Consider the following 27,741-nt stretch of genomic DNA (forward strand, 5'->3'; position numbering starts at 1 on the left):
CCGGCAATCGAACCCGGGCCGCCTGGGTGAGAGCCACGAATCCTAACCACTAGACCATATGGGAGAATGTTGACTTCCGATCGAACGGATATCTTCTTTACTTAATAATGCATGAGCATCACTTCATAAGAATGTTTGCTTTTCCCAGTTAATTATCAGCATATGGAAGCCACAGAAAAGTTCAGGACAATGCCCTGCAAAGGAGAGAAAAATATAAAACATTGTAATTCCGATAATACAAATAAAATACATGACATTCCCACACCGGGAATCGAACCCGGGCCGTCTGGGTGAGAGCCAGGAATCCTAACCACTAGACCATATGGGAGAATGTTGGCTTCCGATCGAACGGACATCTTCTTTACTTAATAATGCATGAGCATCACTTCATAAGAATGTTTGCTTTTCCCAGTTAATTATCAGCTTATGGAAGCTACAGAAAAGTTCAGGACAATGCCCTGCAAATGAGAGAAATATAGAAAACATTGTAATTCCGATAATACAAATAAAATACATGACATTCCCACACCGGGAATCAAACCCGGGCCGCCTGGGTTAGAGCCACGAATCCTAACCACTAGACCATATGGGAGAATGGGAGCTTCCGATCAAACGGACATCTTCTTTACTTAATAATGCATGAGCATCACTTCATAAGAATGTTTGCTTTTCCCAGTTAATTATCAGCATATGGAAGCCACAGAAAAGTTCAGGACAATGCCCTGCAAATGAGAGAAATATATAAAACATTGTAATTCCGATAATACAAATAAAATACATGACATTCCCACACCGGGAATCGAACCCGGGCCGCCTGAGTGAGAGCCAGGAATCCTAACCACTAGACCATAAGGGAGAATGTTGGCTTCCGATCGAACGGACATCTTCTTTACTTAATAATTCATGAGCATCACTTCATAAGAATTTTTGCTTTTCCCAGTTAATTCAGCATATTGAAGCCACAGAAAAGTTCAGGACAATGCCTTGCAAATGAGAGAAATATATAAAGCATCTTTTCGAACGGACATTTTCTTTATGACGAGATCCCTGGCGACACCAGATTATCTTGGAGGAGAAGATGGGAGAGGACGAGGTATGGTTAGGGGGGCATGATTACACTTGGTCAAGGAAAACCAGATGGTTATGAGATTCCTGTCCCCAGAGAAAAATAAAATATTTCAATGGGAAATAAATAATTATCGCTTATCACATCAGTGCCGGGATGGAGTTTTTAAAAGAAAGACAACGAGAATTGTCCTATATCACGGCTGAATTCTAATAATGATGATGATGGTTTGATGTTGTTTAAACAGAAATGTCAATTGGATTTTGTCAGCAAGGAAAAAACCACAAATGATTTTTATTTTATCTCATTTGCTGTTATATATCTGTTAACAACGAAAAGGTTGTTTTTAAAAACCTCTGTTGATAGGTATGAAGAATGGGGGTCAAAGGGTGAAGGGTCGCCGCCAGGCATTGGTCGACCTGCGGTGACTAATCATGCCTAATTGGTAATAAGTAAAAAAAACTCAGTGCATGTGGTGGTTTGAGGTCTAGTAGAGATGAGCTCTAAAAGAAAAAGAAAGAATAACTCCAAAAAGGGGGAAGGAGGAATTACTGATTTGATAAAAACGATTGGCTTTTTAGAGTTAGGGTCCCTTTTTACTAGCTGGTATTCGAGGTGTCCACGTCGCTCTTACCCCGCCTGGGGGGGGGCAACATCTATAAGAGCTAAGTTGAAAAGCTCTTGTTCTTAGCTGGGAAATTAATTAGAGGAACTTAACCTGCATCATGAAGCTTGGATCAAAGAACTCGACTATAAACAAGTGTAGAACGATTTATCAATAATTATTTTGTTTCGTGATATAAAAATGTCCCAGGGTTTTTCCTTCTTTCTCGATTGCCAGCCTGAATGAAGAGGCAGTTTATTTCAGGTATGCTCTGACGCCAGATGATGAAGGAGACAGACTGGATCCAGCACGAAACCAGAGTTACGGCCGAAATCGACAATGTTGCCACACGGACTTAGGGTCATGCACATTTCGCATGCCCTAGGCAGCAGAAAGGTATTTTCCAGTGACCAGTGAGAGTCTGGTCACTCATGAGGGGTCCATCACTAGACAAGTAAGAATGTAGCCCTGTTGGGTTGCATCTATGGTCCTGTGAGCTAGGAGCGACACACACGGCCAGAAGTACATCACAAGTATGCTCCCGTGAACCAGGACAGTGACGGATGCGGCCCAGCCCTCGGACAGAGAGGGTGTTAGGGTTATATCTTTACTTAATAATGCATGAGCATCACTTCACAAGAATGTTTGTTTTTCCCAGTTAATTATCAGCATATGGAAGCCACAGAAAAGTTCAGGACAATGCCCTGCAAATGAGAGAAATATATAAAACATTGTAATTCCGATAATACAAATAAAATAAATGACATTCCTACACCGGGAATCGAACCCGGGCCGCCTGGGTGAGAGCCACGAATCCTAACCACTAGACCATATGGGAGAATGTTGGCTTCCGATCGAACGGACATCTTCTTTACTTAATAATGCATGAGCATCACTTCATAAGAATGTTTGCTTTTCCCAGTTAATTATCAGCATATGGAAGCCACAGAAAAGTTCAGGACAATGCCCTGCAAAGGAGAGAAATATATAAAACATTGTAATTCCGATAATACAAATAAAATACATGACATTCCCACACCGGGAATCGAACCCGGGCCGTCTGGGTGAGAGCCAGGAATCCTAACCACTAGACCATATGGGAGAATGTTGGCTTCCGATCGAACGGACATCTTCTTTACTTAATAATGCATGAGCATCACTTCATAAGAATGTTTGCTTTTCCCAGTTAATTATCAGCTTATGGAAGCCACAGAAAAGTTCAGGACAATGCCCTGCAAATGAGAGAAATATAGAAAACATTGTAATTCCGATAATACAAATAAAATACATGACATTCCCACACCGGGAATCAAACCCGGGCCGCCTGGGTTAGAGCCACGAATCCTAACCACTAGACCATATGGGAGAATGGGGGCTTCCGATCAAACGGACATCTTCTTTACTTAATAATGCATGAGCATCACTTCATAAGAATGTTTGCTTTTCCCAGTTAATTATCAGCATATGGAAGCCACAGAAAAGTTCAGGACAATGCCCTGCAAATGAGAGAAATATATAAAACATTGTAATTCCGATAATACAAATAAAATACATGACATTCCCACACCGGGAATCGAACCCGGGCCGCCTGAGTGAGAGCCAGGAATCCTAACCACTAGACCATAAGGGAGAATGTTGGCTTCCGATCGAACGGACATCTTCTTTACTTAATAATTCATGAGCATCACTTCATAAGAATTTTTGCTTTTCCCAGTTAATTCAGCATATGGAAGCCACAGAAAAGTTCAGGACAATGCCTTCCAAATGAGAGAAATATATAAAGCATCTTTTCGAACGGACATTTTCTTTATGACGAGATCCCTGGCGACACCAGATTATCTTGGAGGAGAAGATGGGAGAGGACGAGGTATGGTTAGGGGGGCATGATTACACTTGGTCAAGGAAAACCAGATGGTTATGAGATTCCTGTCCCCAGAGAAAAATAAAATATTTCAATGGGAAATAAATAATTATCGCTTATCACATCAGTGCCGGGATGGAGTTTTTAAAAGAAAGACAACGAGAATTGTCCTATATCACGGCTGAATTCTAATAATGATGATGATGGTTTGATGTTGTTTAAACAGAAATGTCAATTGGATTTTGTCAGCAAGGAAAAAACCACAAATGATTTTTATTTTATCTCATTTGCTGTTATATATCTGTTAACAACGAAAAGGTTGTTTTTAAAAACCTCTGTTGATAGGTATGAAGAATGGGGGTCAAAGGGTGAAGGGTCGCCGCCAGGCATTGGTCGACCTGCGGTGACTAATCATGCCTAATTGGTAATAAGTAAAAAAAACTCAGTGCAGGTGGTGGTTTGAGGTCTAGTAGAGATGAGCTCTAAAAGAAAAAGAAAGAATAACTCCAAAAAGGGGGAAGGAGGAATTACTGATTTGATAAAAACGATTGGCTTTTTAGAGTTAGGGTCCCTTTTTACTAGCTGGTATTCGAGGTGTCCACGTCGCTCTTACCCCGCCTGGGGGGGGGCAACATCTATAAGAGCTAAGTTGAAAAGCTCTTGTTCTTAGCTGGGAAATTAATTAGAGGAACTTAACCTGCATCATGAAGCTTGGATCAAAGAACTCGACTATAAACAAGTGTAGAACGATTTATCAATAATTATTTTGTTTCGTGATATAAAAATGTCCCAGGGTTTTTCCTTCTTTCTCGATTGCCAGCCTGAATGAAGAGGCAGTTTATTTCAGGTATGCTCTGACGCCAGATGATGAAGGAGACAGACTGGATCCAGCACGAAACCAGAGTTACGGCCGAAATCGACAATGTTGCCACACGGACTTAGGGTCATGCACATTTCGCATGCCCTAGGCAGCAGAAAGGTATTTTCCAGTGACCAGTGAGAGTCTGGTCACTCATGAGGGGTCCATCACTAGACAAGTAAGAATGTAGCCCTGTTGGGTTGCATCTATGGTCCTGTGAGCTAGGAGCGACACACACGGCCAAAAGTACATCACAAGTATGCTCCCGTGAACCAGGACAGTGACGGATGCGGCCCAGCCCTCGGACAGAGAGGGTGTTAGGGTTATATCTTTACTTAATAATGCATGAGCATCACTTCACAAGAATGTTTGTTTTTCCCAGTTAATTATCAGCATATGGAAGCCACAGAAAAGTTCAGGTCAATACCTTGCAAATGAGAGAAATATATAAAACATTGTAATTCCGATAATACAAATAAAATACATGACATTCCTACACCGGGAATCGAACCCGGGCCGCCTGGGTGAGAGTCAGGAATCGTAACCGCTAGACCATAGGGGAGAATTTTGGCTTCCGATCGAACGGACATTTTCTTTACTTAATAATGCATGGACATCACTTCATAAGAATGTTTGCTTTTCCCAGTTAATTATCAGCATATGGAAGCCACAGAAAAGTTCAGGACAATGCCTTGCAAATGAGAGAAATATATAAAACATTGTAATTCCGATAATACAAATAAAATACATCACACTCCAATTATTGTGCCTTTCTTGTCAAGTCCGCTATTTCTCTTATTAAATTCATGAACACAGTCATTGCGTGTTTGTTATTTAATATTTAAATCTAACCTATAATGTAGACAATAATATTAGTAAAAGAATTAAAAAAAAACACACGAAAAGCATTACACTATCATAATGGAACCACCCCCAACCCAACTGTGAAGAGGATACTTTGTTTGTCGAAAGTAGTGCCATTTTTTCGCCGAGCAGTGTTGCTGTGTTCCTTCTGAATATATACTTCTTATACTTAGTGATGATATTTCCCACCATACTTAGTCCTAGATTTATTCCTCCTTTCAATGATTCGATCTCGCATAATTTCGTATGTTTGCCATTTTTTAATCCTTGAATTGCACAATACACATAATATGGTCAGATGGTAAGTAACGCTATTTTGTAAACAATTGTGTGCTGCTATGATTGGTCAGAGATAACATTCCAATACTTTTGTATAGGTCAATTTTGGGCTTTAATTGATTTAACCATGAGCGTTTAATTCTCCTTCTACATACAACTAAAACAGCCTTAGAAGATAATATTTACAGAAATAAGGCAAACTAATGAACATAAACCAGTGTTATATCAGAAAATAACATGTATCCAATACTAATGCGTATCCATACATACATACATACCCACATACATACAGACATGATGATGATGATTGCAACGTCTTGTCAGACGAGTGCCACTCCCTCTGACATTTAAAATCCATGAGCCCAAATGTCTGAGGGAGTATCTATACAAATATGATGTTACAGAGTCTTAGCTTTGTACGACAGCTAAGTCTCTCTCTCTAGGTTCAAAATGTTGAGATCCAGCAACAAGCAAGAGCAAGATAGCCAGCAACAAATTGAACTGCAGACCAGCTTAATGCGGGTACTGGTCTTCCGCTTTATGGTTTTTTAAATCAGAGATTTGCTTCTCCTAGAAAGGTTGCCTTCATCACGGCTTACGGGAGCCCTCTCCACCCCAATACACATATACACACACACACACATACATACATACATACATACATACTTATATATAAATATATATATATAATTAGAAATAGATTACATAAAACATGCATATATTCTATTACATATATTCTCTCTCTCTCTCTATATATATATATATATATACATATATATATATACATATATATATATATATTAATTTACACGTATATTATAAATATACTGTATATATATATATATATATATATATATATATATATATCTTCTATATATCTATAAAAGTGAACGTGTCTGTGTATCTGTGTATCTGTATGTCTGTGTGTATGTGTACATTTCCCTACGCAATAACTCTGTCAATTTTTAGTCTACAGACTCGAAATTTGATATACAGGGTACTGAGATTTGGGAAAATTGATGTGATCGGTTTTCATCCAGAAATTTTGCGATTAAAAGGTCAAAGTTCAACGATTTGACCTTTGAGAACTCTACCCAACTCCTCCGATAATTTTGGGTCTACGCACTTTAAATTTTAGCTATAGGTTCCTTGGACATGGATCTAACTTAATAACTTGATTTGAACCTAAAACAATAAATTTTAAGGGGTCATAATAGGGGTCAAAGTTAAAAAAATTGACCTCTGCGGCCTCTTCCAAATTACTCAGAAAATTTCTGGTCTAAATATTTTAAATTTTACATAAAGGGTATTCAGAGATAGGGCAAGCTTTTTGATCAGTTTGCGTCGAAAATTTTTAGTTACCAATATATAAATGTATGTATGCATGTATGTATGTATGTTTGCATGTCTGCCTTAAACTTTCAATAGAGGCGACGGATTTTACCAAGATTAGTATCGTTTTTAAGTTCGATCTTCCACACGACAAATGTCGAAAAATTGGCTAAAAACATTAATATCTTCCCCTTCAACTAAGAACTTGACTACAGAGGGGGCACTTTTTTCGACGATACTTTTGAAAGTCATCCTCTCCTTCAGATTGTCTAGCCTTACTTTTTAAAAAATGTCGCTTCCGGTTTTGCGGTGGTCGTGACAGCGTAAACGTTAGGTTTTACCCCGTTCTTTTCCTCCTTTGCGGTACGGGTTCGAGCCTGCCTTCCTACTACCACCTTTTTTTTTGCTCAACATGCACATCCAAACACCCGGGCAACGCCGGGCAACGCCGGGCAACGCCGGGCTGAAATGCTAGTATATATATATATATATATATATATATATATATAACATTATATACATATTATCTAATATATAAACGGCTATATGTTTGTCTGTCTGTGTATCAGTCTATCTGTTGGTATGTATGTCTGTCTGTTTCCATATTTACAAACTCTATCTTCTCCGAAACTAAAAGTCGAAGAGGAGCCTCAAAGGCTTTGATTTTTACAGGCCGTACTTTTATGGGTCTTTAGCCGGTTAAAATTGTTTTAAAGAATAAGAAATGGGTCAGAATTGAAAAAATATTGTTAAGCATTTTTTACGGTCATCTTAGTTTATTTTTAATTTTTAATTTTTAATAACTTTATATATGTGTTACGTTGGTACAGTGTCGACGTCTCAAACTTTGAATGCTTCGGTTTCGATTCTAGCTAATGGCACTTAAATACTTTTTATACTTTTTAAATCACGACTCTATAATAATATATACGAAATCTAGACAAATTAAAATATGATATTTAAGCGTGTTTTACGCCCGAGCAAAGCCAGGCGCCCCTCTATTATATTATATATTATCTATTTTCTATCTATCTATCTTATAAAACTACAATCAGCTTGCTTGGGCGTTTTAATCATCTATCCGATTTGTGACTCCCGGTTTAAAAAAATCGCCCGCTTACCTATTTCATAGCCTTAAGTCCGATATTAAACGCAACTGCAAATAAATTTAATTTAACCCTGTTGAGGTAAAAAAAAGCTAATTTGAATATAATTATATAATATATAACTAAAATCATATTTATAATAATATTTACTGCTTTTAGTAGCGCTTGTGTGGATTCTAACGATTTATTTTTGTTCATGCGTTACTTAAAAAAGTAGTACGTTTCGTAGGGTCTTCTTAATTTTTATTAGTGTTTGCAGTTGTGCTCTAGAGGCTTCTTGAGTTTTATTTTTTCACTCATCACTGAAAAAAATGTTTTCTCCACACAAGAGAAGACAATATAATATCAAAATCACTTTTTATTTTTAACATTTACATCTTACCCATTAAGGGCTAACGAGTAGACTAGTATATATATATATATATATATATATATATATATATATATATATATATATATATATATATATATATATATATACGAAAACCAGTGGGAATACTAATATATATATAAAACAGATCAGCTTGCCCTGTCGATATAACCGTCCTTTCAAACAAAAACACAAAACTGAAAATATTCCTCTTCCTTTTTTCCCAATTTATTAAGTCATATTATTTTCACATGTTTTTCTTACAAATAAATTCGACGAATTTAAAAAATAAATCTCGTTGAGTTAAAAAAAAAACTGATTTAACTTTAAATATACAGCATATAACTATAACCAAAGGCAAGAATAAATTACTTTTCTATTTAGACGGATGAGAGTTTTTGTTTTAACTTATTGTTACATTATAAGGGCTGTCCCCTTTTCATATAAGTATAAAAATGGAGAATTTAGTTTAAAATGAAAATGAAATAGCATAGGTGAAATTCGAACCTCGTAATTTAGTTTAGAAATAGATTACGTGTTAGAATTTAAAAATGTAAAACAAACATTTGTTTAGAATATAGATAAATATTTCAAGGAAAGAATGTGAACTCAAGTTTGTTATGAAATTTTAAATTGAAAGAATGCAGCTCATAAGATAATGTTTTTAACATATTGGATAAATAGGTTACTGAGAAATAGGAACAGTTTTGGACACGTATGTCCAGAGCACGTGAAAGAAGGCACATGTTTTAACATGTGTATGACGTCACGGAAAATAGAAAGTTCTAGGAATAGAGAAAAAACTTTAGAGTTAGTCAGTCAGTGAAGAAACTCAGAGGGAGTCAGTCGTCTAGTCAGTCGTCTAGGGAGCGAGACGTCACGTTCAAACTAAAATGTGAGACTTTGAATTCTTGGTGATGAAAACACGGCCGTGTGACGAAATAAACCATTATGTGTTTTGTAAAGCTCGTCTTGTGTCTTATGATTCTTACAAAAAGGTAAAGTGGAATTGTATTATATATTTGTGTAATATGTCTTTACATACACGTCTCAACATCATCATGTCTACACAATGTCTGAACTGTCTGAACACTATGTCTTCACTCAAAGAGCTTTCTTCTCTTTCTTCTTCTTCCATTCAACACAATTAAGGAATGAACATTTAATATATAAGAATCTCTCCTAACATGAACAATCTCTCTAGAACTCTTAATAAATCTCTCTCACTAAGAAAAAGCATCACTTATAATAAGACTCTTACTTTATCTCTAAGTCTCTTGCAACAAATCTCTCTCTCCCGGAGTACATCAACATCCCTCTTAATGAAACACTCTCTTCTAAGACTGCGCGTATAATAAGACTCTCTCAATGAAACCCCTATATAACATTATTTTAAAATGATTTTCTGACAAATAACTATAGTTAAACCCCGTCGAGAAAAAAAAGGCTGATTTTACTATAAATACACAACATATAACTATAATCAAAGGCAAGAATAAATTACTTTTCTATTAATTTTATACTTAGACGGATGAGATTGTATGCTTTACTTATTTTAATGCGTTTTTTCTTGCAAATGAATGTAATTTCAGCCCTTCGAGTTCAAAAGACTGATTTAAACATAAATATACAGCATCACTTTTCTATAACTGTATTTAGTGGTTGCAGTAGTGCTCTGGAGGCCACCAGAGCTTTATTTTTTTTTTTTTGCGCTTATCACTTAAAAATATATTCTCAAGATAATAAAAGACAATTTTATCTCAAAATAACTTTTCATTTGGAACATTTTTCTCTTATCCTTTAACTGCCAACAAACTGATGGTTTAGCAGGCCACCCGGCATTGCCCGGTTGAAAAATCCGCTTAAATATGATATTTTTATTAATGCAGATTTCGTATATATTGTTATATCATACTGGACCCAATATATAGCAATGATGTAAAAAGTTAACAAAAAAAATTACTCATGCGCCACCACCGAGAATCGAAACCGAAACGTTTATTTTACGGTTTACTTTTTCCTTTGACGTTAATGACTGAGCTATGAAGACATGTTTGATCCAAGGCTAAAAGTTAAAACATGAACCAATAGCTATTACGTTACTCATGCATATTCGTAATGTTGCTGTTCGACATTCACCTGGCAAATTCATTTTTTTTTTTTTTAGTTTTCACACTTTTGTACCGATTTTCCCCGGCTAAAATCCAAATATAAAATTTCACATGTGTTCGAATACCCTCTATATTAAGTTTCATGTGTGTAGACCAAAAAGGAGTTCGGTAGGCAATTTTTTAAAAACAAATATATATATATATATATATATATATATATATATATATATATATATATATATATATATACGCATACATAAATATATCTACAGAAAGAAGTTCGTTTTTACTATAACATTTTACGCAAACGCTACGCAAGTATAAATCATGTAGAATATCCGCATGAAAATAATTACACGTAGTAGTTGGCAAAAGATGAAAAGAAAGAAAACCGAAAAAATAATAAGGAATGAATTAAAATTAATGTTTAAAAGAATATTCAAATTAGATAGATCTTTTGTAGATGACTGCAATTCTACGGTCCATACATAACAAAGTTTTATTTTCTTTTTAAATAAATAGAAAAAAGGGGTTTTAATCTGAATATCAATACAAAAACTAATTATAGGAGTATAGATATATATTATACTTAATACCTATACATCTATAAAAGTGAGAATGTGTGTGTGTGAGAACACTTCTCAACCTATGCACTCAACGGATTTTTGATCTGCAGACTTTGTTATGTTTGCGAGTATATATCAGCGTACGTATATTGTAGAGAACATATATATCGAGAGAGTGTATATTGCTGTGTTGACATATTGAAACCGTATCTCATTGTGTGTGTGTGTGTGGAGGGGGTGTACATATATTGAGGAGTGTGTAGATTCTTCGGTTGGTAGATGACGATCATAACAAAAGTTGATCGACAAAATTTCAGACAAATCAGCCCAGTGGTTTCCTAGAAAAGATGGAACGGACAGACAGAAAGACAGACAAACAGACAGAATAAAATAAAATATAATATAGATTAACCGTATCTTTTTAGTAACATTATAACTTTTACTAGCGGGTAGTCCTGGATATGATCTTAAACTATATCCAATGGTGAGGCTCCAGTTTGTAGGCTTTGGGGAGTGTGGAACCACCTTTTAATTACCATTGCTCCCAGGTCCACTTTGACCCGGAGTGATAGTACCTGCTAGGTTCTCAACTATGGGTTAAATAGAAACTGATTTGAATATATATATATATATATATATATATATATATATATATATATATATATATATATATATGAACAAATGATTAATAAAACATGTTAAAAGACATCTTGAAAAAGAGTTAAAAACATATTTAATTTTAAAAAAGGAAGCACAAGATAAGTGGATAGTCCTTAATCCGCGGAGTTTCGAAGAAATACTCTCCTTCTCATCAGAGGGCAGGAATTAGCAAAATGCAGGATCGGATTTTGCATATAAAAGTATCTAATGAAACTACAAGTAAGTCACAGATCTTACTTGGTTAAAAAAAGGGTGAGGTAAGGGGAACAGGAGGCAAAAGAAAAATGATAAAAAGATTTCACATGAATGGATAGTCCGGTGAAGGGTAAAAATCCAAAAATGGTAAAATCCAAAACGGTCGAATTTAAAATTTCAATCCAATGGGTATATGGATATAATAGATATATTTTAAGTTTACCATTTTGATTACCTTGGTAAACTTATTGTAATTTTATATATATATATATATATATATATATATATATATATATATATATATATATATATATATATATTCCATTAAAATAATTTTTCTTCAAAATCACTGGATTCGGAATTAAATAACCTGAAAAGGGTTGATATGCCGTAAAACAAAAGCAAACAACCAACATTTACTAGCGGGACCTGTGGAAATTCCACAGAGGACTCATTCATATGTAATATATTGATGTTGGCATTCTGTAGATGTTCAGTGTAAATGGAGACGCTCTGGTATTATTGTTATATAGTCAGTTCACATGTTCAACACCCAAGGTATTTCTATTTATTATTAAAAAGAATTGTGCATTAAATAAAATATAATATTTAGAGTTTTACGACCGGCCTACGCCGGGCGGCCTGCTAGTATATAATATATAAAGGCTCTTTCAGTCTTTGACAGACTATGGGTACCCATAAATTGTGAATTTTTTGTGGAAGAAAGTGCGCAATCTCCAACTCCACCTTGTCTGAGTCGACATCATTAATTACTGGTGGCATGTGAAGTGTATATACAGGACGACTTGAAACAAATGCCAAGATAAGCAGAGAGCACATAATAGCGCCTAGAATTCCCAAATGGTCACCCATCTGGTACTAACTAGGCTCAACGTTGCTTAACTTCGGTGATCTGACGAGAACCAGTGTGTTAATGCGATTATATATATATATATACATATATATAATTATTTTTTTACTATAATAATTAAATACCTACAGACACGAGTGTTTCATCCTTTCGGGATTCTTCAGTGCAGGGTGTCACGATTACTACCAGTCGAACGATTCGAACCCCGCGACACGAGACATTTCTGGCTCGATTAGCGGAGGCCGTATCCATTCGGCTACCATTAACTGTGTGAAATAGCGTTGAATTTTAAACATTTTAATTTAAATGTTCATTACGTCAGACAGACAGTGATCAAATCGTTATACGATGATCTACGCATAAGAGCTAAATTGACCGACTTTTTTTAATTCAACTATATATATATATATATATATATATATATATATATATATATATATATATATATATATATATATATATATATATATATAGAGAGAGAGAGAGAGAGAGAGAGAGAGAAAGATTTGTTTTCTGTAGAAATATGTAAAGAAAAGAAAATAGTTTTCAAAGTGCATACAATCCAAATAATAAACGGATGTTAGTAATTTAAACTCCACGAGACAACGCGGTGTTTATTTACTTTTAACGCAAAACTAACACAAATTTTGAGTTTAAATGCTTTTTTAAAAAGTTTTCTACCTCTATCCTTTTTTTTTTTAAGATCTCATTCATTATCGAGAGTCTGACTGTTATATAGATCTTGAATATTTACCACATACATGACGTCATTTTCAGTGAACAGGCCCGAGGTCGTGACCGAGCACCTATCACCGGCAACAATTATTCCCCTAACCCGAACTCTAACAGAGTCCTTATTACCACTCACTAATTTGTGAAACAGGCATACACTGAGACCTTTGAAATTGGCCCAGGTGATTGCACCTCCCCTCCCTGATACACACACACACACTTACAGCCACCCACTCACACACGTACACTCATACAGAGACACACAGAATACCTCCACAAAGAAAAGAGTTTCTGGTTTTTCTATTTAGAGCAACGATCACGCATATGTCAGTACACCGCTTATGCCCTCTTGTTTTATCGGCCCTAAAAAGGCAAATGCCTCCTTCATTGGGTTTAGAATAAACAAGGGAGACAACTCGTCATGTGGTAAGAGAGGGAGCGGCAGTCCCTATTTCGGGAGGACTTAAATATCAGAGAGAGAAACAGAGGGCGAGAGAGAAGGAGAAAGACAGAAAAAACAGCGAAAGAGAGAGAGAGAGAGAGAGAGAGAGAGAGGGCGAGAGAGAGAAATGGGGAGAGAGTGACAGAGAGACACAGAGCGAAAGACAGAGCGAGAGAGAGACAGAGACAGAGAGAAAGGCATAAAGAGAGAGACAGGCAGAAAGAGAGAGAGAGAGAGAGAGAGAGAGAGAGAGAGAGAGAAAGAAAGAGATAGATAGAGATCACGTTGTATTTCCACTCCATTGAATTAGCTAGTATGGCACAAGGCGAAAAGTGATGTGCAAAAACGCCTGACCCTATTCAATTTCCCGAGCCGCAATGGCAGAATTAGCCATAATGAACGAATTTTAAACTGGGGCAAAATCCAGTTCCTAAAATTGATTATGTAAAATATGAAAAATTCCCTCTGTTTAGAAACAATTCTCTTTCATTAGCCGAGAACAAAATAGTATCAGAACAGATATTATACTAATATATATATATATATATATATATATATATATATATATATATATATATATATATATATATATATAGGAGGTTTTACTTTTAGAACGGCCATCATATATATAGAAAGTTAAAAGAATTTCCATTTGTACAAGAAAAATCCAAGGAAATCCCGTAATCGGAAGAAGATGGTCCATAATAATCCAAATGCAGAAATCCATGGAATAATTCACAAAAATGTGTACAAGGAAAAAAAGAAAAGATTCCAAGAATATTAATAAAAGAAAAATAAGATATGCTTTTCACTCTACTTTCGAGACATAAATATAAATAAGAAAGATATGGGAAGAGAGAGGGAAGAAAAAAAATGATGATAAAGTTAAATATAAAATATAAAATAAAGGGAAACAAAAGTCAAAATGACTTTTATATTTTATATTTAACTTTATCATCATTTTTTTTTCTTCTCTCTCTTCTTTGGATTTAAGTTCAAAGCAGATAAATGCGAGTTCTTTTTACAAACAATTTAATACCTTGGTCAAATTATCGATAAAGATGGCAGACGCCCAGACCCAGATAAGGCGACTGCTATTAAAGAAATGCCGGCACCAGTAAACATAACTCAATTGCAGAGTTTTTTTTAGGTTTGGCAAATTATTACCAGGGGTTCATCCCAAATATGCACAAATTGCGCGCACCACTTAATGAATTGCTGAAAAAGGATAATGCTGTGGACAGAAGATTGCCAGACATCATTCCAAGAAATAAAAAGTCCTGACTTCAAAACTATTCCTAGCGCATTTCAACCCGCAGTTGGACATAATAGTAGCTAGCGACGCTAGTCAATATGACGTTAGGGCGTGCATGCTACATCGAATGCCGAATGGCTCGAAACAGCCTATTGTTTTCGCATCACGGACTCTCTTGCCAGCGGAAAAGAATTATTCTCAGATCGAGAAAGACGCCATAGGAATTATATTTGCAGTTTCAAAATTCCACCGGTTCTTGTACAGAAGACATTTTTTGCTACAAACCGACCATAAGCCGTTGATATCCATTTTTTGATAAAAAAGGACTTCCAACATTCACTGCGAACCGACTATTAAGATAGGGAACTATTCTGCTGAACTATAATTTTACAATTCAATTTTCCCCCTCAAAACAACTAGCCCATGCAGGCGGTCTACCGAGACTGATTTCTGACAAAATGGAATCTCTTGAAGATTCAGTCATCGCGGCACTACATATTAATAGTGATGTAAAAACCATGATAAACAATATTATCCGCGAACTGCCGGTTACACTTCAGGAAATTAAGTCAGAATCCCTAAATGACAATTTCATTCAAACCACGAAGCAGAGATTAGCACTAGGTGACACCAGTTCAGACATTTTTTTCAGGTTGCGACGAAATACTGTTATACGGTGGAAGGGTTGTCATCCCCCAAACCTTTCAAAAAAGAATTCTCAGGAATTTTCACATGGGGCATCCAGGAATAAACAGAATGAAAAGCCTAATGAGAAGTTTTGTTTATTGGCCAGCTATGGACCAAGATATTACTGACATGGTGAACAGATGCAAAGGCTGTACTTTGGCTGCAAAAGCACCACCGATAACATATAAACCTTGGCCTAAGGCTGAACAACCATGGTCGAGGATCCACATCGATTATGCGGGACCTGTGGAGGATTTTTACTACCTGAAAGTAGTTGACTCTTACTCTAAATGGCCAGAGGTACTAAGATGCAAAAAACCGACCACGGCAACAACGACAAATTTTTATTGGAATTGTTTGCTCGGTTTGGGGTTGTAGACTGTTTAGTTAGCGACAACGCTACAAAGTTCACCTCGATAGAGTTCAGAGAATTCTGCGAGACGTATCAAGTAAAGCATATTACGACACCTCAGTACCACGTAGAAGCAACGGCCAGGCCGAACGCTTCGTCGATACGCTTAAAAGGACATTAAAAAAGGTGTCCGGTACACCGACGGAACAGGCCCTTACGCAATTTCTGTAGGTTTACAGAATCACGAGAAATCCGAACAACCCAGATGCGAGATCCCCAGCAGAAATCATGTTCGGACGGAAAATAAAATCCGTATTTGATAAACTACTACCCAAACACATAATACACAACAGAACCTCTACAATAGCAACAAAACGGTTTAACAGCGGAGATAACGTGTATTTTAGACATTTTAGAAATAACGTTTCTTTTTGGGAACAGGGCACGATCACATAGATTTTCCTAAATCTCAGTACCCTGTATATCAAATGTCGAATCTGTAGATTAGAAATTGACAGAGTTATTGCGTAGGGAAATGTACACAGATAGACACACAGACAGACACACAGACACGTTCACTTTTATAGATATACTAGCATGGGTGCCCGGCGTTGCCCGGGTGTTTGGAGGTGTATGTTGAGCAAAAAAAAAAAAACCCCAAAAAACAACTATAACCCCTATTATGACCTCTTAACATTCATTGTTTGGGGCTCACGTCAAGTTATTAAGTTAGATCCATATCCAAGAAACCTATATATAAAATTTCAAGTGTTTAGACACAAAATTGTCGGAGGAGTTTGTAGAGTTCTCAAAGGTCAAATCGTTAAACTTTGACCCCTTAACAGCCAAATTTCTGCCCGAAAACCAATCACATAGATTTTCCCAAATCTCAGTACCCTGTATATCAAATTTCGAGTCTGTAGACTAAAAATTGACAGAGTTATTGCGTAGGGAAATGTACACAGACAGACACACAGACAGACAGACACACAGACAGACACACAGACAAACACACAGGCACGTTCACTTTTATAGATATATAGATAGATAGACTAACAGATTAAAAAATATATATACGTATACATAAATATATATGGGAAAACTTCTTGCTTACTGTAAAGATTTTACGCAAATATTATGTAAGTATAAATCATGTAGAATATCTGCATGAATATAATTACACGTAATATTTAACTCTAGATGATCATTCCATCAAAAACAGAAAAAAAACTAATAGGGAATTAATTAAAATGAATGTTTAAAAAATATGCAAATTAGCTAGATCTTTTGCTAGTGAATGCATTTCCACAACCCATATATAAGAAAATTGTATTTTCTTTTTAAATAAATAGATAAGAGGGGTTTTAATATGAATATCAATACACACAAAAGAAAAACGTATTTAAAGGAGTATATATATGTGTGTATGCGTGTGTGTGTGTGTGTGTATATATAATGTTTTTCTGGATTGGTTTCCTAGATATAAGTCAAATGAAACCCGTGTGATTATTAAAGAGTGCTCAATGGAGAACAGAGTTGGTATATAGTCTGTTTATTATACAAACATTATTGATTGCATATGTGCATATATGTTTCAGTAGAAATCTCAATTCAAAGAGACCATCTCATCATACACAAAAAAACGGGGACTTTATTGAAAAGAGAATTAAGGTTACGTCCGATTTTTATAAAACAATATTCCGGTGTGGGTAACACTGTGAAAGGAAGGGGGGGTGCATAGTTTGTGAATGTAGACAGTAGAGGTTTTGGGAAAGTGTGGTGAAGTAAGAGAGTAGGGTCACGGGGGTGAAAGAAGAGGGGGGGGAAAGTACGATCATCGTGCCAATCTGAAACACATTGAGTCCATATTTAATCTCGTTTGACGGAAAGCTACATTGGAAACTCTTCCCAAGAAAATGACAGACTTCGGGTTTTATTTTCAGCAACTTTATTTCCGATGTTCCCCACTCCACTGACAGAAAAGAAAAAAAATACATTTGCTTATCAATCTTATCTCTCCAACTGTATTTGAATATATATAAAAAATGGACGACTACGCCACTGCTATGTATCCTCTGGAAGCAATGCTCGTGTAGCCTAGAAATACTATCTTTTGCAGGCACGTGCTTGGTACTCATCGTTAACAAACTGACGAAAGTAGACCAGTACTTACAGGTCTTAAATAAACTCGCCAAGGACTGCGAGTTCCAAGCAGTTTCAGCTACACAGATGAGGAATGAATTCGCCAGAGACGCTTTTATCAATAAAATTTTGTCCAACTACATTTGACAAAATGTACGGCACAATCACGTTGACACACCGCTTCTCGCCAGATCACTGAAGTAAAGCAACGTTGAGCCTGGCCAATACCAGATGGGTGACCATTTGGGAAGGCTAGGCACTGTATGTACCTTCTGGGAAGGTTGGGCGTGGGGCCAGCACCCCCAACTTGTAAAAATAACTCCTCGCTACGAAAGCATCTACAAAGTTGTAGATAGCCTATACCCCTCCAGGGGCTTAAGGCTATGGATGGATGGACATTTGACAAAAACTCCTGGAGAACAAAATTTTGGATTTAAGCACAGCGTATAAGCAGGTTTTAACCCTCGAAATGGCGCAGAAGCAATTAGCCCCCTACTCCCTACAGAGCTCTTTGAATTCGTCTGTCTCCGCTGTTCAGATAGAGAAGGATAGCGCACAGTCTGATGAGGGACACACTATAGCTGCAGTCTTGGGACAAAAATGCTTCTTCTGCGGGAACCCAAGGCGCAATAGATTTAGGTGCCTCGCCCGAAGCTCCGTTTACAACAACTGCAAAAAGAAGAGACATTTTTCTCATGTCTGCAGATCCCCTACAACGGCTGCTATCAACAACGGTGAGTCAATTCTTGCTTCTATTCCATCTTACAATTTCACAGAGAGCCTATCTCGCTCATCTTTGTGTGGGGAAAATTAAAGCCAGGTCTGTTAATATACTCATTGACACCGGAAGCTCGGAAAACTTCATTCATCCTGACAAGGTGAAAAGCTGGGAATGTCGATCTCGTCAAGTTCGGAAAAAATGTTCATGGATAGCAGTTCTCATTTATTCTCTACCCTCCTGTTATGGCTGCTTTATACTGTGGTGTCATCCTTGGACATAATTTCTTACGCCAACACTCTTCTGTAAAAATACCTTTTGGGGGACCGCTCCTCTTCTTACGATTTGTGAATTGACAGTAATTAATGATATCTTTACACTTCTCTATTTCCGAATCTAACTCCAGACTATCGTCCAATAGCAATAAAATCAAGGGGACATGGCTTTCCAGATGCTAAATTCATTAAATATGAAATATCGCGCATGCCGAAGGAAGGGATTATCGAAACCCCAGTCTCATCAGCTATAATCGAAACCGAAACTAAAACTTCTGAAGAATTCTTGGTAAAATTATTTATAAAAAAATAAATGACTTGAGTGTCATCAGCTATAATCAAAACCGAAAACAAAACTTATGAAGAATTTTTTGGTAAAATTCATTTATTACAATAAATGGAAGCCCATAACAATTAAAGGACAGCCATGTAAGCGTGACACACAAAATAAATAGCATGCACGCTTTCCTATTAATATAATGATAACCAATCCTAATCTCCAAAATTCAGAGACGTAATATTTTTTAAAAATTTTATATTGAATTTTCACAACCCGTTAAAAATTTAATAAAGAAAGTTGAGTTTATTTCGCATTTTGTACAAGAAATGAATTACATCAATCTCAACGTGGAAACTTAAACCCTAACCTTTAACCCTAACACTATGGAGAAAAATATGGGCTTCGTAGATCTGAATATGGAAACTTGCACCTGAACCCTGGCTCTACGGCAACAAATAAATGTTCCTATTTACTTGCGTCCCCACGAGGGCAGAGTTAGATACAAGGTCGGTTTTTTTAATGTGCGGAAAATCCAGCTCCACCTAAAGAGGCACTCTAGATAGGAACAAAGACAAAAATTGTCTCAGTCTAGGAGGATTTCTTCCCCACTGATTGAGGGCAGAAAAACGAAGTGTAGCATCAAGACGATAATAAAGTGTTTCACGAATAATTATTTTACTCATAACCAATACTTACGGAAAATAAATTTACTTATTTGAGTTAAAACTTTGTTGTTTAATAACAACAAAGTTTTAACTCAAATAAGTAAAAAAAAAAAAAAAATTCTCTGTTGAACTGCTTTATGTTACTATTTACTTGCCTCCCCACGAGGGCAGAGTTAGACACAAGGTCGGTTTTTAGTGTGGGGAAAATCCAGCTCCCCAAAAAGGGGCACTCTGGATAGGAACAAAAAATAAAAATTGCCTCAGTCATGAAGGATTTCTTCTCCAATGACCGAGGACAGAAAAGGTGAAGTGTAGCATCAGAACAGATACTACACTTTGATCTTGGCGAAGACGGGCAACAAAATTTCAAATAAAACGTAACGTTCCCACACCGGGAATCGAACCCGGGCCGCCTGGGTGAAAGCCAGGAATCCTAACCACTAGACCATATGGGAAAGCACACATCTCTGCGCAAATTATTAGCTTTTTATAATATAACTCACAGTCACGATGAGCAGGCATGGCCTTTTTTACAAGTGTGATATACTGCTTAATCAACGTTCAAATCAACATGGCTGCTTAGATGTAACATTTATTGATAGTATAAATAGCGTTCTATTTTAGTTTCTTGGGCTGACGTGTTCTTCCATATGTTCTAGTGGTTCGGGTTAGGCGGTCCGGGTTCGATTCCCGTGTGGTTACTGCACTTTCATTCACCGATAAATGAATATGTAAAAGATTGATTTACGTAACCCATCAGCATACTATCCGGTTTCTTACTTCTTAGTTAGTCCGTAATTAGTTACCCAGTCGTAAAATACACTTAAATATGATGCGAATTTTGAAATTTATTATTATAGTGCCAATTCCCTATTGATTATTATATTGTACCAAATTGTGATTTCAAAAATTTGAAAAAGAAATATCACTTGGTATCATCAGCTACAATCGAAACCAAAATATTTAGCTACCAGATAAGCATTGTATTTAAATACTTTCATTAATTACGATTCTTTACGGTAAAATCGACACACACATACACACACACACACACACACAAAAGTGTAACCTGATTTACTTTAAATATTTATACAATTTCGGCGACGTCGTCTTAGCTCAGTCCTCATTATCTAAACGTTTTGGGTTCGAATCGTGGTGTGAGATGTCTTTTTTTTTTATCGATTTTTTAAATTTTAATATTGAAGCAGGGTTATTTAAGCCATTTTTCACGTGTTTTTCAGATTTTTTAACGTTCGTTTTTCTGTTTTTTTTTTACTTCGCTTATTCTTAGGTTTTCATTAACACCCCCACCCCCGTCGACCACACACACACACACCCAAAAAACACCCGAGCAACGCCGGGTACCCCCCCGGGGTTATTTAAGCCATTTTTTTTAATTTTTCAGATATTTTAAAGAAGTTTTAACGTTCGTGTTTCTGTTTTCTTTTTCGCATTTTCTTTTTTTGTTTTTTCGATTTTTACATTTAACATCGTTCGTTTGCCTTACGTTAGTTTTTTTTTGTGTTTTTTTTTAATATTTACTTCGCTTATTCTTATGTTTTGATTAATATCCCGCCCGAGCACACACACCTCTAAACACTCAGGCAACGCCGGGTATCCCCCCCCCCCGCTAGTACTTTCATAAATCAGAGTCCATTTTCTGTAGGCTATTTTTGAACCCAGTCAACGACGGGTACTTTTGCTAGTTAAATATATTTCTCATTCCGTGGAATTTTCACGCGTCTTGCTTAATGCATAAATCGGTTCATTGCTTTTATAATAAACTGTAAAAAAAGGAAAAGTTTTAATTAACAAAATCAAAATGAACTTTTCATAATTTAAATTTCAATCAGATTTTAGAAAGCTATTTAAAAAAAAGAAAAGAATTCTTCGACAATAAAAAATAAAATCACTTTAAAATTGTAATTTTATATTTGAGGTAGCACTTGATACCTGGTGACCCTTTTTATTCTCTTAATGTTCCAATTAACTCCACTTTATATGCTGATATTTACTTGCTGCCTACCATAGCAAGATGGAACACAAATTCGGAAGTTGAGGTCTTCAAGCCAGAGCCCCTAAAGGAGGGGCACTCTAGCCTAACCAAAATATCCTGGATAGCCCCGTCGGCATTCCTTGCTTCAAGGGCGCTTCATGCCGTAATCGATAAACTAGTTTCGGGTGGCAAGGCCTTGAATGGTGGGCATTCTAGGTACTATCGAGGCAGCACACCTCAGTCCAACTGGTAATAGGCCAGTTCCTGGCCCCGCACCTGTCGGGATGATTGTCCAGAACGGATTCTTAACTGGTACTTCTACCCAATTCTTCAAGCAACCGACACAGCAAGGAGACTCATTCGGTAAAATTACAGTTAATCTATATTAAATTGAGGTGTTGTTCTTGGCTATATTCAAAAACACAATCTAGAATGGTCTCTACCAATGCCAGGGGCCACGTCACATTTCCGCTATAAAAACTGTTTTTGCCGAGTATTTTCTGATCCATTAGCATCCATCATTAGGGGTGCTTATCAGTAATAATGTTGAATAATCAATGTTGAATTTTCCCGCATCCACAAGAAATCATACACACACATCTGTCTGTCTGTCTGTCCCCCCCCTCTCTCTCTCTCTCTCTCTCTCTCTCTCTCTCTCTCTATATATATATATATATATATATATATATATATATATATATATATATATATATATATATATAGATCGTAAATTTATATATATATATATATATATATCGTAAATTTTGAAAATATATATGGCAATCAAGCTACACAGAATTTTCCGCGTTTCATCCTCGTGAGGATTCGTCAGGCTATTGTATTGAATTGATGTTCAATTTCATGCTGTCGAAGTAAATGATAAAAGTACTTACATGTAAACAAGGACATTTACGGGCACTGAACCCGTACCTCGAAAAGGGGAAAAACGTGAAAAAAAAAGTGACGTCGTTACCGTTGCGCCCATCGCAGAACCGGAAGGGACGGAGGCTTAAATTAAGGCCACTTAATCAAAAAGAGGGGATGATTTTCGAAAATATCGGCGAAAAAATCGACCCCCTCATTGTAGAAAAGTACCCACTTGTGGATGAAGGAATTAATGTTTTTAGCCATTTTTCGATATTTGTCGTCCGAAGGGCCGCGCTTCAAAACAATACCGATCTCGTGAAAATTCGTCGCCTCTCGCGAAAGTTTTAGGCATACATACATGATGATTGCAACGTCTTGTCAGACGAGAGCCACTCCCTCAGTCACTAAAAGTCCATGTGCCCGAATATTACTTTTTAGCCCTGCCAGCGACTTGCACACCCTCAAGCAGACATGACACTGAAAACGTTCACTGATTTGTATGAAACTAACAGCAGCGGAACCTGTATTATCGTGGGCTTTCATGTGATTAACAAAACCTGCCTTAGACAACAGAGCCCGATCACGCACCTTACAGATCCAGAGATCTCCATGGTTGGGCGGCAAGGTTTGGCATTTCGTACATGCTCTCTTAAGCTTCGCTCGGTCTATTTTGGCTGCTTCAAAGTGTTCTGCACTCCTGTATATCAGTGTCCTCCACTGCTTGCGATCATACGCTAGAGACTCCCAACTGTCAACAGGAATATGAAAGCTCACCAGACTCTCCTTGATGCTATCACGAAAACGTTTTTTGGGCTTGTGCTGGGGTCTTTTTCCAAGAAAGAGCTCACCATAGAACAATTGTTTTGGGAGTCAATAGTCTTCAAACCGGATGAGATGACCCGCCCAACGCAACTGGTTCTTAATAACAATGGTAGCAATACTGGTTGTTTGGGCCTTTTTTTAAGACATACGTATCAGGGACAAAGCTATACCACTTTAAACCAAGAATGTGTCTAAGGCAGTTCTGATGGAACCTCTCGAGCAATTATATATGTGACTGGTACAAGGTCCAAGTTGCAGATACGTAGAGTAGGGATGGTACTACACATGCTTGATATACTGAAATTTTAGTTGTCAGTTAGATCACCGTCAGACTAGACTCTATCTTGTAACCTTCCAAAAGCATCAGTGCCTTGCTGATTCTCTGTCTTATTTCCGCATTAAGAGTGCCATCATTTGATAAGGCACTCCCAAGGTAGAAAAAATTTTTTACGACTTTTTAGGCGCTTTCCACAGAAGAAGATATCAGGTTCCACATACAGATCATCGGGAGCGGGAGTGTACATGACTCTAGTTTTCTTAATGCTAACTGTCAGTCCGAAGCAGCGACAAGCATTTGTAAAGAGATCCATCACTAGTTGCTTATCTACTGGGGAATGTGTTACCAGGTCAGCATCATCAGCATACAACAGTTCCCTAACAAGTCCATCACTAACAAGTGTTTTGGCTTGGAATCTTCTGAAGTTGAACACCTGTCCAGTAGTTCAGAATCTAATATGAACATCCATATCATAATCGTGGAAACCATACCAGAGCACTGCATTCAAATAGAGCGAAAACAATGTTGGTGCAGCTATATTACCCTGCTTCACACCATTATCAATGAGGAATTCTTCCGAAAGCCGACCATTGAAGTTGACACGACCTTTCATACTGTGATGAAGTTGCTTGAACTTGTCTGTAAAAGTAGGTGTACAGCCAAATTTTTCCAGCACTTTCCAGAGAGCTTCACGGTTGACTGTGTCAAACGCCTTGGTTCAGTCCACAAACACCTGGTAAAGTGGCATACGCTGTTCAATACATTTCTCCAAGAGCTGTCTAGCAGAAAACACTATATCCACAGTTCCTCGCCCACCTCTAAAACTAGATTGGAATTCCGGAAGGATATTAGGACATACATACTTTTCCAACCGGTTTTGCAAGAGCCGTGCAAATATCTTTCCAACCGCACTCAGCAACGAGATACCTCGATAATTTCCAAAATCAGACCTTGTACTCTTTCCTTTGTACAACATAACCAAGATGGCATTTACCCAAACTTGGGAAACCGGGTCACCCTGCCATACTGACAGTATCAAAGAGTGGACCACACAATGTACATTGACACTACCATGTATCAGCAGCTCAACAGGGATGCCATCCAGCCCAGGGGCTTTGTTCGAGTTTATCTGTTTTATGCAGTCAACTGTTTCCACAAGAGTCGGTTCAACATCAAGTTCCGGAAAAAAGGAACATTGAGGGATACTTTCTATTGCAGCAACATCAACATTGGATGGGTTATGAAAAAGATCATGAAAGTGTTCATGCCATCGATCCATAATTTCATTTGAGGTTTTCAGCAAGGTTTTCCCGTCCTTCGCCAGGAATGGTGTAGTTGAAGAGGATTTCGGACCATAAGCCTGATGAAGCAGAGTGTAGAATGTCTTGACATCTCTATGATCGTAGGCAGTCTGTATCTCCCTGGAGAGGTCAGACCACCATTTGTTTTTTATTTGGCGCACACAACACTGAACCTCACTCCGCACAGAAGAAAAGTCGGCAGCGACCGCTGGCTTGTTCAGAGGTGAAGAGTTGAGAAGTTTCAAATAAGCTTTCCGCTTTCTATCAATTTGAGGCTTAATCTGATTGAAATTATCAGCAAACCAATCTCGATGTCTGGGAACCTTCAATCCAAGAACTTCAACACCTTTTTGGTATATTGTATCTCTTACTGTCTCCCAATCACAATCTGAGAAATCCACCTGATTGAAAGCAGATTTCAAGGAACTTCGTACGACTGGATCCTTCAATTAGGAAACATCAATACGTTTAGGCACTTTGACACCATTGAAATGGCTTTTTTTGCGAACTGTAATTCTCAGTTTAGCTCTGACCATTAAATGATCAGTACCACAGTCAGCACCACGCATTACTCTAACTTTGCAAAAATTTCCAAGATCACCACGTCTACACAGTATGTAATCAAGCAAATGGACATGTTTAGATTGGGGATAGAACCAGGTCTCCTTGTTTTTCTGGTGGGAAAAGTGTTGGTGATAACAAGATTTAGTTCACTGCAGAGATGGAGAAGCAGCATACCATTTGAATTGATTCTACCAATGCCATATGGACCCAATGGAGACCAAGTCTCATTGTTTGATCCAACCCGTGCATTGAATCACCAAGAACCACCAAACTCTCAGCGCTTGGCAAACCGGTGATAACAGATCTAAGCATATGATAAAAGGAAGTAATATCGTCTTCAGGCGAAGTAAGAGTCGGCGCATAGACAAAAAGAACATTCATATAACGACCAGCAGCAAGGGGCATTCTCAATGTCATTGCACGGTCATTTATGCCTACTGGCTGGTCGACTTTGTCAATTAAGGAGTTCTTAACTGCAAAACCAACACCAGCCTCAGGGCCCTCCTTTTCAGCTCTACCAGACCAGAAGATCGTGTAGCCCGACTCGCGCTCAGCCAGTTGATCCTCACATGCGAAACGTGTCTCAGAGAGTGCAGCAATGTCTATATTGTATCTTTGCAATTCCTTAGTCAAAATTGCAGTCTTCCGTTCTAGTCTTTTACCATTGTCAATAAGTGTTCTCACATTCCAGCAACAGAGCTGGAGTGGGTGTCGTTTAGCATAATATCTTCTGTTCCTGTTAATATGGACAGCCATCGCCATAGGACATTTTTCTTTCTCTTTTTTTTTTTTTTTTGACAAATGTCTGAGGAAGTATCTGTACAAAGATGTTATTCCAGACAATTAGCTTTGTACGACAGCTAGTCTCTCTCTCGGTTCAAAATGTTGATATCCAACAACAAGCAAGAGCAAGATAGCCAACAACAAATCAAACTGCAGACCAGCTTAATGCGGATACTGGTCTTCCGCTTTATGTTTTTTTTAGATCAGAGATTTGCTTCTCCTAGAGAGCTGCATTCACCATGGCTTTCTGAAGCCCTCTCCACCCCAGATAAAACAAATCCATCGCATGCAACATGTAAAACAAAGCAGTCATTAACCTTGGTGTTTTTTAATTGAGAGAAGCGTTTAAAAACGGTATAATTCCTCAATGATCATGACGATAGTGTAGATGTTTACAATTCAATGAATACACACGATAATAAAAATAAAAACAAATCCAACACATGCAATATGTAAAACAAAGCAGTCATGAACTACGAATACATACAATAATACATGACGCGGTCATACATACATACATACATACATACATACATACATACATTTAAACAGACAGGTTAGATTTATATTACAGACTAGCTTGGGTGCCGGGCATAGCCCGAGTGTTTGGAGGTGTGTTAAGCAAAAAAAAAAAAAAAAAAAAAAAAAAATTAGTAGGCAGTCAGGTTTGAACCTGTACCACGAAGGAGGAAAAGAACGCGAAAAAAAAGTTACGTCCTTGCTGTTGCCACCATCGGCAAACCAGAAGCGACGAAGATTTAAATTAAGGCTAGTCAATCGAAAAGAGGAAGTGATTTTCGAAAATATCGTCGACAAAAAGCTACCCCCTGTAGAAAAGT

The 27,741-nt window shown here is 37.2% G+C and overlaps 6 non-coding genes across 6 annotated transcripts; all 6 read right to left on the reverse strand.

The window, feature by feature from the left end:
- Positions 1-256: 256 nt before the first annotated feature.
- Trnae-cuc (transfer RNA glutamic acid (anticodon CUC)) lies at positions 257-328 on the reverse strand. Its single transcript has one exon. It is a non-coding gene; the product is annotated as a tRNA-Glu (tRNA).
- A 456-nt stretch (positions 329-784) lies between these two features.
- Positions 785-856, reverse strand: Trnae-cuc (transfer RNA glutamic acid (anticodon CUC)). Its single transcript has one exon. It is a non-coding gene; the product is annotated as a tRNA-Glu (tRNA).
- A 1,580-nt stretch (positions 857-2,436) lies between these two features.
- Trnae-cuc (transfer RNA glutamic acid (anticodon CUC)) lies at positions 2,437-2,508 on the reverse strand. Its single transcript has one exon. It is a non-coding gene; the product is annotated as a tRNA-Glu (tRNA).
- A 192-nt stretch (positions 2,509-2,700) lies between these two features.
- Positions 2,701-2,772, reverse strand: Trnae-cuc (transfer RNA glutamic acid (anticodon CUC)). Its single transcript has one exon. It is a non-coding gene; the product is annotated as a tRNA-Glu (tRNA).
- A 456-nt stretch (positions 2,773-3,228) lies between these two features.
- Trnae-cuc (transfer RNA glutamic acid (anticodon CUC)) lies at positions 3,229-3,300 on the reverse strand. The gene has a single exon. It is a non-coding gene; the product is annotated as a tRNA-Glu (tRNA).
- Positions 3,301-20,675: 17,375 nt separating this feature from the next.
- On the reverse strand, positions 20,676-20,747 carry Trnae-uuc (transfer RNA glutamic acid (anticodon UUC)). Its single transcript has one exon. It is a non-coding gene; the product is annotated as a tRNA-Glu (tRNA).
- Between the last annotated feature and the right edge of the window lie 6,994 nt (positions 20,748-27,741).

The sequence above is a fragment of the Euprymna scolopes genome, chromosome 28 (assembly GCF_053919585.1).
Source record: "Euprymna scolopes isolate OS-2025 chromosome 28, ASM5391958v1, whole genome shotgun sequence".
NCBI classification, from domain to species: domain Eukaryota; kingdom Metazoa; phylum Mollusca; class Cephalopoda; order Sepiida; family Sepiolidae; genus Euprymna; species Euprymna scolopes.